The sequence below is a fragment of the Rhinopithecus bieti genome, unplaced genomic scaffold, assembly GCF_001698545.2.
Source record: "Rhinopithecus bieti isolate Rb0 unplaced genomic scaffold, ASM169854v2 scaffold_38981, whole genome shotgun sequence".
Classification (NCBI taxonomy): domain Eukaryota; kingdom Metazoa; phylum Chordata; class Mammalia; order Primates; family Cercopithecidae; genus Rhinopithecus; species Rhinopithecus bieti.
In genome coordinates, this window is record NW_016819573.1 from 828,514 (window position 1) to 839,284 (window position 10,771).

Genomic DNA, 10,771 nt, shown 5'->3' on the forward strand with positions numbered 1-10,771 from the left:
TACAGCCACACCTGCCTTGTTGCCCTTCCTGGAACATACCAGGTCATGGACTTTGTGGGGACATGCAATTCAGCCCATTTACAGGGCCTTGCTTTACAGGATCCCCGTTAATGGGCTGAACTGCATGCCCCCACAATTCATGTGTTCAAGTCCTAACCTCCTGTACTCCAGATTGTGACCTTATTTGGAAATAGGGTTGTGCAGGCCAGGCGCGGTGGCTCTCGCCTGTAATCCCAGCACTTTGAGAGGCCAAAACGAGTGGATCACCTGAGGTCAGGAGTTCAAGACCAGCCTGGCCAACATGGTGAAACCTTGTCTCTACTAAAAATACAAAAATTAACTGGGCATGGTGAGACATGCTCGTAATCCCAGCTACTCTGGAGGCTGAGGCAGGAGAATCGCTTGAACCCGGGAGGCGGAGGTTGCAGTGGGCCGAGATCATGTCACTGCACTCCAGCCTGGGCGACAGAGCAAGACTAAATCTCAAAAAAGAAAAAAAAAAGAAATAGGGTTGTGCAGATGTAATTAGTTAAGATGATGATATGGTTTGGATCTGTGTCCCCACCTGATCTCATGTTGAATTGGAATCTCCAGTGTTGAAGGTGAGGCCTGGTGGGAGGTGATTGGATCGTGGGGTGTCAGGTGGTTTCTCATGAACAGTTTAGCACCATCCCCCTCAGTGCTGTTCTCACAAGTTCTCACGAGATCCGGTTGTTTAAAAGTGGGTAGGGCCACCCTACTCCCTTTTGATCCTGCTCTGGCCATATAAGACGAGCCTGATGGCCGGGCGCGGTGGCTCAAGCCTGTAATCCCAGCACTTTGGGAGGCTGAGATGGGCAGATCACGAGGTCAGGAGATCGAGACCATCCTGGCTAACATGGTGAAACCCTGTCTCTACTAAAAAATACAAAAAAACTAGCCGGGCGAAGTGGCGGGCGCCTGTAGTCCCAGCTACTCGGGAGGCTGAGGCAGGAGAATGGCGGGAACCCGGGAGGTGGAGCTTGCAGTGAGCTGAGATCCGGCCACTGCACTCCAGCCTGGGCGACAGAGCGAGACTCCGTCTCAAAAAAAAAAAAAAAAAAAAAAAGACGAGCCTGCTTCCCCTTCACACCTTCTGCTGTGATTGTAAGTTTCCTGAGGCCTCTGCCGAAGCAGAAGCTGCTGTTTCCTGTACAGCCTGCACAACTGTGAGCCAATTAAACCTCTTCTCTTTATAAATTACTCAGTCTTACGTATTTCTATATAGCAATGCAAGAACACCCTAATACAGATGAGGTCACAATGGAGTAGGGTGAGCCCCTAACCCATTATGACTGGTGTCTTTATAAGAAGGAGAGATTTGGACGCAGACACACACAGGGAGAATGCCATGTGAAGATGAAAATGGACGTGCCGGTCTACAAGACTGAGAATGCCGAAGGTTGCCAGCCAACCGCCAGAAGCTAAGAGAAGGCCTGCGACAGACTCTCCCTCACAGCCCCCAGAAGGAATTAGCCCTACCAACACCTTGATCTTGGGCTTCTTGCCTCCAGAACAGACATAATACCTTTCTGATGCTGAAGCCACCAGTTTGAAGCACTTATTCTCATAGCCCTAGCAAGTTAAGACAGTCCCTCTGACAGGCATGCCTCCCTCCCCCAGTCAGCACATGACTTAACTCCTTGTGTCATTGAGATCTCGGACAGAATGCTACCTTTCCCGAGAGGCCTTCCCTGAATATCCCGTCTAAATGGCTTGGTGCCTTCCCTCGCCCATTGCAAGCACAGGCTCAGGTCACCCTCCAGCCTGTTACCCTCATCCTGCATGTTCACCTTCAAACTCATGACCCTCTGAAGACAGAGTATGTAGTCATTTGCATACCTGGTTTTTTGTCTGTCTCCTCTGCTAGTTTAAGAGCTTCGTGTGGTCCAGGGCTTCTGGCATCTTCTGCTGTATCTCCCACGTCTGGCACAGGGACTCTCAGGTAAGATCTCTATTTGGATGCTTTTAGTCAACCAGCAAATATTTAGTGGGAATCTATGCTAGGGAACAAAACAGCCCCACTCCCTGAGGCAGGGCAGGGAGGGAAGTCAGTGTTTTGTGGAAAGTAGGAGAATGAATGGAGTAGTTGCTGGGGAATGTGGAGGGAAGCGTCTAGAGAGATGGGGAAGGACAAAGGCCCGTTTGTACCCGGTGATCTGGAGCTGCAGTTGAGCGAGGCATCTGCCGCACCTGGCGACTTCTTCCCTCTGATGCTCACATCTCTCGGGTGTCTCCCAGCCCAAGATGTCCTAAACCAAACCTGTCGTTTTCCATGGAGGACTCAGTTCACCTCCTGCAAGGGACACTACAAACACCCACCAGGTCTCCCGGGTGGGAACCTGGGCACAAGCATCCCATTTTTCTCCCTCCTGTACCCCACATCTGATGGGCCAGCTCATACTGTGCACTTCCAATCCCCCACTTCCAATCTTTCTCCTCCACCCTAATGCTAGCTCCCTGAAGCCCTCAAGGATTCATGACATCCAGGTGGCTGTGGTGGCCTCTGGGGAGGGAGGGGGACACTACCCCCATACATGTATTAATTTTTCAATTATAATATCGAAGTTCAGGCTGGGCATGGTGGCTCATGTCTGTAATCCCAGTGCTTTGGAGGCTAAGGTGGGAGGATCACTTGAGCTCAGAAGGTTGAAACCAGCCTGGGCAACATAGCAAGATCCTGTTTCTACAAAAATTTTTAAAAATTAGCATTAGCCTGGCATGGTGGCATACACCTTAGTCCCAGCTACTTGAGAGGCTGAGGAGGAAGGATCACTTGAGTTCAGGAGTTCGAGGCTACAGTGAGCTATGATTGCAACAATGCACTCCAGCCTGGGCAACAGAGTGAGACCCAGTCTCTTAAAAAAAAAAATTAAGTTTACATAAAGAGTGTGAGTGTCTGATAGCAGCTTCCTCCTTCTCAGGGGTCATAACCCTTCACAAGACTCATGAAGGCCACTCCCCAAAGCAGCAAGAGTTGGGGGTCCAGGTGCCGTGAAGGTGACAGGGATGGTGCAGGTGGGAGTAGCCTGCCCAGTCCCTTTCGTTGCACAGTGATGCTTTCTAAGGCCCACTTGAGAACTTTATCTGGCTTCCCAAGGATGCACCTCTCAAGGCTCAGACAGACCCCAGGGCCCATTCCCACCCCTTCAACCTGCCAAAGACTCTCTTGGGGGTGCCCACTGACCCCTTGAGCCCCCTTGCTCTGGTTTCATGACTGTGATGTGTACCAGACAACAGGGCTCTGAGTGGCTGCCGGGGCATCCGCTACAGATAGGGAAGGTGGCCTAAGGATCCCGAGAGTCCACCGTGGTCAGGGCCCAAATTCCTGGAAGAAGGGAGTGGTGGCTCTGTGCATGCTCCCCGCAAACCACCTGCCCACTATTTCTACAGCCAGAGAGACTGAGGCACAGAGAGGGGTGGCCATCTGCCTGGAGTCATGGGATGAGGCAGGGGTCACTCTGTCCCCCAAAGCCTTTCCCCTGAAAGTGGTCCTTGCCCTGAGCCCATTCCGTAACCCCGTGGGCTTCCTCTTAGTCCAGCACCTGCCTCCAGAACTGGGGGCTTTTGAGGCAAGGGAGGGCAAACTTGCCCTGAGAATCCTAGTCCTACTGCGTGCAGCCTTTATTTCCTGACCCCACAGGAACCCCAGGAGTCAGAAGCCCTCCCTGTCAACAGCCTCTTCTCCCCTACCCCACACCCACCTTCCCCCAAACCCAGCCTCTGCTTACTATGTCTTCTTCGACACCCCAGTTGGTTTCCATCTTTTTTTTTTTAAAGATTGAACTGCATTTTGGACATTTGCATTTCATGTCAGAAAATGTGAATTCAGCAACCACCAGGACAAATGCCAGTTGCCAGGTGCTGAGGGTGAAGGCGAAGGCCGGTGTCTCCAGCTGTGGGGCAGAACAAAGTCCCTGTGATGCCAGCTGCCACCAGGACCCAGGGACAGGTGAGAGGGCCCCAGAAGAATGCCGAGCTCACGTTACTTGGCAGAAAGAAAATGATTCAATTTTGTTCTATTCACCGAAACACATGTTCTTGTCCAAAGCTAATTTCCTGCTGCCCCCAGCTTGATTGTCTCTGTTTCGTCGCTTACTCTGAACACCGTCTTTCTCTTAAGAACCTTGGGCTTCTGAACTGATTTTCTATTTCCAGAATTCCACATTGTGATTTTCATTTTTCTGTCTCTGGAAGGATGTGCCAGTTGCCTTTACAAAGGGGGCCTGAGGGGTTGGAGGAGACAGACAGGTGGGAGACTTCTCTGGCCAGCCTTTTGTGGATTTTGAATTTTCAACCATATAAATGTAGTTTCCAATTTAATGAAAACATTAAAATTTAAAATTGTTTCCATTTAAAAATAATACCTTTCAGGACCCTGCTCCCCTGTCTCTCCCCTTTGTCCCTCCCTCCCTCATAGCTAGAGCCTTAACTGCCTCCCTTTTTATGGCTCCTGTCTTCACCCGAGGCTGCTCTGACAAGGACCAAAGCCTCCCCAGGGCCAAGTCACCTCCTCTGACCTTTCTGGACACAGCCCATGGCCAGCCAGTTCACCTTCTGGAAACTCTCCTCCTTGGGTTCCAGTGTGTCTCCTCCTCATGTCTGTCCTCTGGCCTTCCCTTTTCAATCTCCCCGGGGGTCCCCTAAATGCTGGCATGGTCTGGGCCTCTGCCTGGACTCTCTCCCACAGGATCACCCATCCCTGATGCTTCGACACCCTCCTGGACCCAGTCACCTCCAGTGTACACTCCACACCAAATCAGGTCCTTCCCTGCTTGGATCCACTCTTACCCCTCCATCCCTGCCGAGCTCCAGATCCCAGATCCACCTGCCTCCTTGACACACCATTTGTTTCCTTCAGGGACCTCATGCCAACACGTCTGGATGGGCTGGCTTCAAGTCTGAACTCTGCCACCTCCTTACTGTGGGCAAGTTTCTCAACCTGTTTGTGTCTCTGTTTCCTTGTGCGTAAATGATGATAGATGAGGTAGTATCTACCTTATGGGATAGTTGTAAGTATAATGAATTAACATTAAGTAACACTCCTAGAACAGTGTCTGGCACATCGTAAATACTAAAATGCATTTGTTGGATAAGAATGTCCCAAATGGAACTCCTGATTTTCCTCTTGCACACCTGATCCTCTTGCAGCTTCCCTTCCTGCTGCCATTAAACCCATTCTGAATGCCAGAAACCCAGGGGTCTTGCTTGACACTGCCCTCCTCTTCCTCCTCCTCCCCCTGCTTCCCCAGGGTGCACCCCATCCCCAACTCTGGCCCACTTTACTTCCTAAATCTCTCTCTGCCTCCACCCTCTCCCTGGCCCATGGTCCCCTGAAATTGCTCTTGTTAAGCTCATCAATGTTCCACTAATTGCCAAATCAAAAGAAATTTTCAGCCTTCATCAGTTTGGATTTTCTGCTACATTTGGTCCTGCTGATCTTGCTCTCCTAGAAACGCTTCACTAGCCCAGTTTCCATGACAACCTGCTCTCCAGCTCTGCTCACGTGGCCACGTGGCACTGACATTTCTTTCTCTCCGTTGCTTTTGTAGGTGCCCCAGGCTCTGCCAGCCCCTGAAATGATGGGGTGGAGGTCCTTAGATTCCAACAGGACTCTCCCTACCTCTCAGTCTCTCCAAGACATGGCAACCCCAATTCTGCATCTCTGGTTGAGATGTCCTCCTGAAAACCAGACTGCTGGACCTGACTTCCTGCTGGCCATGACTCCCCACTGGCCATCTCCCCCAGGTGTCCGCAGGCCCCACAAAGTCAACTTTGAATTGTGGCCATTACCCCTCCCTGACCCACTTGCTTCTCCAAGTCCCAGTGAGATCGTCATAACACAAATATCTGCACGTGGCTCTTGCCTGCTCAAAACCCTTCCATGGCATCCTATTGCCTACAAGATTAAGTTCAAGATGTTGAACATCTTTTTGTATGTTAATTTGCCATCTGTTTATCGTCTTTGGGGAAGTGTTTGTTCAAATCTTTTGCTCATTTCTTATTGGGTTGTTTTTTTTTTTTAATCATTGAGTTTTGAGACTTCATTATAAATATTCTGGATACAAGTTTTTATCAGATATATGATTTGCAAATATTTTCTCCCAGTTTGTTGTTGGTCTCTTCATTCTCTCAGCAATTAAAAGAGCATACTTTAAAAAAAATTTGATGGAGTCCAGTTGATCAATTTAGTGCTTCATGAATCATGCTTTTATCGTTTCATTCTTTCATGGTGTTGTAGCTAAGAAATTTTTGCCTGACCCAAGGTTATGAAGGTTGTTCTCTTATATGTTTTATCCTAGAAGTTTTATCATTTTGGTTTTACCCTTTTTATTTTTTACTTTTTTATGCCTGAGTTAGAGTTGGGCTTTTGGTATTGCAAAGAAGGGAGACCCTGCTAATATTGTAATCTATCTGAAAGGTGAAGCTTAAAGGCCTTCAATGGCTCCTCGTTGCTCTTGGGATAAAAGTCCTAAACTCCCTAGCATGGCTCAAAGGGCCTGCATGAGCTTCCTGGCTTGATTCCTGACCCTTTTCCTTTCTGGCCCCTCATGGTACCCTGTGCTCTGGATGTACACACTGAATGACAACTCCTTGAGCTTAATGCCCAGGGCAGTTCTTTCTTGGAGCTTTAGGGCAGGCTGGATCAGACAGCCAGGCTGAAGCAAGACTCCATTCCCCCTCTCCTCTGGATATGAAGTTGTTTTTTATGTGAGACTACACGCAGGACCCCACTTGAGCATCTTCCATTTAGTTCTCTTTCTCCCATCAAAGATGACCTGTCCTGAGCCCTGTGCCCTTAGGTTCAGGGTCCCAGCACACTTCCTCCCAGTGTTTTTTCGGATGTTCTTTTCTGTTTTCCACAGCTGAGATTATATCCTACATACAGTTTGCACCCTGGCTTCTCAGTTGCTGCTCCACTGTTTATATTATAAGAATTTTCGAGTTTTTTATAAAAATACAATAAGTGGATGAATAATAGTCCAGTTGAGTGGATATAAAACAATTCGCTTCACATTTCCCCGATAGTTGGTTTTGGGGGTTGCTTCTATTTTTTATTAGAAACAAGGGCATATACTACATCTCTTTGTACATAAATCTTTGTTGATTTGAGATTATTTCCTTCTGATGGAGCACCATAAGTGTAATTACTGGGTCAAAGGCTGTAGTAATTTACATTCCCATCAGCAGTATTGTCTGTTTCATCACACCCTAGCCAGCATGGGGTATTCTCATTAAAATTTTTTCTTCACCCTGTGATGGGCAAAAAGTGTTATCTCACTGTTGTTTTAATTTACTTTTTAAAAAATAATTAGATATTGGAAAATGGGTTCAACCTATGAGCCATAAAAAATTAATCTTCTGTTAATTGAGTGTTCTATCCCTTCACATTTACCCAGCAGTGATTTGAATTTTTAAAACTCAATTTGTATGGATTCTTAAACTCCAAGGATATTAACCCTCTGCGTGACATCCTCGGAAGCTGTTTTCAATTTCCACACAGTTAAATCTCAAAATTTTAATCTATTTTCTTCTTATTTTCTTTGTGATTGCTTCCCTTGCTTTTAAGCTTAGAAGGCTCACCGAGAGTTTGGGGTGAATATTCACTTCTACTTTATTCAAGTGTGATTTTTAATTTAAATCTTTAATGCATCTGAACTTGATGCTGATGTATGACATGAAGTGAAGAATGAGTGGATTTGCTTTTCCAAACAGCTTAGTGATCATTCCAGCACCGTTTATTAACTAATCCCTTCTTTCTTCACTGCTTCATGGTGTCCCTTCTTAGCTCTGTGGAGTATGGTAATATTTTTCTGTTATACTGTGTGTGGGTTTAATATCCTCTACCCTCATTCTTCGCCCCACTGTCCAAGCTTCCTGGGTGCACAGTTTCTGGGATGCTGACATTAGATAGAGTCCCTGGCTTGGCTTTTGAGCTCCTCTGTGGGCTTTTGTGAATCTGTAGCACAAACCACGGTTGTCTACAGGGTAGGTCACAGTTTGTCCACAGGATAGTCTACAGGAATGAAAGTCATAGCTTTTCAGGGCAAGAGCTGGGGCTTGAGAAAGGAAACATTCTAGATTCTACAAAGCTTGGAGGATTTGGAGTTAAAGCCAAAGGAAGAGGCAAATAGTTTATGCATAGACAATAGATGGAAAAGACAATTCATGATGATGGTGGAGCCCGAGCCCCTTGAAGGGGGTAAGAGTTCAACCTGTGGGCAGAAGGAGAGAAATCCAAGGAGATTCAAGGGAGATTCAAGCAGAACATTAGTACTGGCTGGATCCCCCAGAAGAGGCTCATCTTCCAGCCCCTGAACTGAATCCTGAGGAGGAATATGATGGGGTCCCAGACAAGTCTGGGGGATTCCAGAGCAGAAGCCCTCCGTCTAACCTGGTGGTTACATGAAGGGGAGCAAAGGCAGTAGAATTCCCTGAGCAGTCTTGTGGAGCCAAGCTGGCCCCGGAGGGTGTCTGAGGTTGGGTGGGGCCGAGAGTGAGCTTGCCAACCCAGGGAAGCTAGGGTTTGCCGAACTCAGGGAGACAGAGGCTGTGGTTGCCAGGAAGTGAGGATGGGGCCAGAAGAGGCAAGATCCTGCCAGGCAGAGCAGAGCAGCCTATGTATCCTGTCTGTGACAATATGGCATTCATGCCCATCACACACAAGTCGCCTTTCCCCGAGTCCTGGGGCTTGGACCTGCATCCTGCCACTGTCATCTCATTGATGTGGTTTTGGGTTACATTTTGCTAGCCGGGAAGGCTGGTCAAACCTCCCACTCCAGACAGCCTTCTGGTGAATGCCTTCTCCTCATGACCCGCAAACTCCACTTTCGTCTTTCATAACTTTGACTTCTGATTGCGGACTAGATTCCCCCCAAAGTCAAGTTCTGGACATGAACCTAGTTGGAGCTCACCCGGGGATGTAGAGGGGCTGGGACACTGGAGTCCGAAGCAAGAGGTGCAGAGGCTGAGTCCACTGCCTGCCACGAGCACGCCCCGAGGCCTTCACAGCTAGTGCCCTGTGCTGAGTCTCATTTTGCTTCTTTGCTTCTCCGTGGAATCCCTGTCAGCCTCGTGGGGTTTGTGAGGACCATATAAAACTTACCTCTGACTCAACTGTGTAAATTGTGAAGTCCTGTGCCCACGCTGGGGTGGGTGATCCTGGTTCTCCCTCCTGAGCAGACCTCCTGTCCCATACCCCATCATCCCTGCATGACAAGGATGTCAACCACATAACCTCCTCCTCCAACTCTCCTAACCCCTCCTTCACTCTGCCCGTGCAAAATTTAGCAAATACACAGGATTTGTTTGTTTCAATAATCACAAACTATTTTGGCTAAACATTTTGACCTCCCATTTCAGACATTTTATTTCAAATCAGAAAATATTTATTCAGCAGCCCCAGGTGGCTACTCCAGGCTGGGGAGGATTCCAAAACGAATGAGACAGGGTCCTGGCCATGGAGTGGGATGAAATTCCTGCCAAAGGGAGACACAGTTAAAACACAAAGGTCACATACAAGTTCCCAGACAGAAAGTGGGACGCAGATTACTCAGTAAAAGGCCAGTCGAATGCTGTCCTGGGAGGTTGGGTGTGTGGTACCGCCAGGGTGGATCCCTCTCGTCCACGTGGCCTCATTTCCTTGGAGGCCTCATTTAGCTAATTGCCTCTGCTCCACAGTAACTCATATCCCACAGGCACCTTCCTCTGGGAAAATTAATATGCAAATGTTGCCCTTTTATTAAAACCAAAATGAAACAAAAAATTCTGCCCCCCTTTGTTGACCCTCCTCCCTTGACCGACAGACCCTGTATCACCCTTGCCCCTGACCCACCCCTCCGCATCCTCCGCAAAACTGACCAATGGCCCTGAAGGCCAAGTCCAGGGTGACCAATCAACTTTTACTTGCCCTGAGCTCCCTGCCACGGCCACTGTGTGCTTTTGGAAACGCTCTTCCTTGGGCCCCAGGGGGTCCCCCCTGCTACTTTCCTCTCTGGTCCTTCCTTCTCGGTGTTCTCTTCCCTTACCCAGCCCGCTGAACCTGAGTGCTCGCCTGGGCTCAGCCTCTGCATCTGCTCATTCCTCTGCGCTCTGTTCCTTAATCTCACCCATCCCTGAGCTGCTTCAACACCGCCTCCACCCCGGCTTGGACCCAAAGCCTCTGCAATCTCCAATTCCAGCCCGAGTTCTCCTATGGACTCCAGAACCCACAAGTCCCAAAGGCAACTCATGCTCAACTGACTCAACAGACAACTTCTCATCCAAATATGGTGCTTCACCAGAGTCCCACATCTCATGGAGAGATGCCACCAGCCAGTAGACCCAGGAGACGCCTGGCATCTTCCTCCACAGCTCACTTGCTCTCACCACCCACCTCCACAGTCCAGCCTCAAGCCTGGAGACTTCATCTCCCAGTGGCTCCTGGGCCCTTCCTGTTCTCTTCAGTTCCACCCCCTCCTGCACTCCTGCCGTCCCTTCCTCACTAGAAGCCAGAGACATTCTTTCCTTCCTTCCTTCCTTCCTTCCTTCCTTCCTTCCTTCCTTCCTTCCTTCCTTCCTTCCTCCCTTCCTTCCTTCCTCTTTCTGACAGAGTCTCACTCTGTCCTCTAGGCTGGAGAGCAATGGTGCGATCTCAGCTCACTGTGTTCTCCATTTCCCAGGTTCAAGTGATTCTCCTGCCTCAGCGTCCTGAGTAGCTGGAATTACAGGCATGTGCCACCATGCCCAGCGAATTTTTTTTTTTTTTTTTTTT

At 48.8% G+C, this 10,771-nt stretch overlaps 1 long non-coding RNA gene across 1 annotated transcript; it reads left to right on the forward strand.

Annotated features, from left to right (window-relative positions):
* The first annotated feature begins 1,359 nt into the window (after positions 1-1,359).
* On the forward strand, positions 1,360-4,947 carry LOC108519820 (uncharacterized). Its single transcript, XR_001882736.1, has 3 exons — positions 1,360-1,963; positions 3,799-3,970; positions 4,880-4,947. It is a non-coding gene; the product is annotated as an uncharacterized LOC108519820 (long non-coding RNA).
* Positions 4,948-10,771: the final 5,824 nt, after the last annotated feature.